This window comes from Haplochromis burtoni, unplaced genomic scaffold, assembly GCF_018398535.1.
Source record: "Haplochromis burtoni strain Fernald_Lab_line unplaced genomic scaffold, NCSU_Asbu1 Contig_921, whole genome shotgun sequence".
In the NCBI taxonomy this organism is placed as follows: domain Eukaryota; kingdom Metazoa; phylum Chordata; class Actinopteri; order Cichliformes; family Cichlidae; genus Haplochromis; species Haplochromis burtoni.
In genome coordinates, this window is record NW_024583282.1 from 343 (window position 1) to 1,302 (window position 960).

A 960-nucleotide genomic window follows, 5' to 3' on the forward strand; every position below is an offset into this window, starting at 1 on the left:
CACAGTGTAAGCCCAGCATCACGGCCTAAACCAGAAACTTTATTACCACTAACACAGGTGGCATCTTAAACCCTTAACTATCACCAGGTTGCTGACAAACCCCAGAGGTTGCATTATAAGACAGCTGGGATAGACTCCAGGACCTTTGGTTGGTTAATGCTGCAGTGCTCATCTGTCCACATACATTTGGCCTAAACCTTTATAATCACAGTCTGGAGCAATACAACACATGCATATGTTTTCTATAAATAGCCTTTCAGGGGTGACTCTTCAAGCACTCACCGTGGTTGTGCCGTCCAGCTCCTCCGTCTTCCTCCGGAGCAGGACGGAAATCTCTCTGTCCTCTTGGCCAGCCTGAACTTTACTCCCTACCTTTACCAGGAACAGGTGCATGCACGCGAGTGTGTGTGTGTGTGTGTGTGTGTGTGTAAGAGAGAGCGCTAACTGGGTTAGAGACATGGACTGTGAGTAAGGTGGTGTCCTTTATCCTCTTCTTGCCAAACCTCTTAAAGTGGGTGCATTTCATGGTCAAGATTTATTAAGACCCTAAAATTTACTCCCTATAACTGCTGTTAACATTTAAAAAATGCTAAAAAACAACAACAACAACAACAACTTCTTAAAAGGTAAAAACATAACATGATAATGTGATTTACAGATTTTTCATGTTCAGAGATCTCTTTAGAGATGGTAGTTAAATAAAAATAAAAGTAAGAGGTAAGAAACACATTTTCCAGCACGATGGAGCACCGTGCCATAAGGCAAAAGTGATAACTAAGTGTATGCCGGCTTGTACACATACACGAGAGACACGAGAGTTCTTCTTCACTGATGTTTACTGTGCTTCTCTTAACGTACAGGTACACCGTAGAACTGGTGAATACAAATGTACAAGAAAATTATATTTCAGCATTAAAACATATTACAATATAAAATTCACAAAATATAAACAAACATACC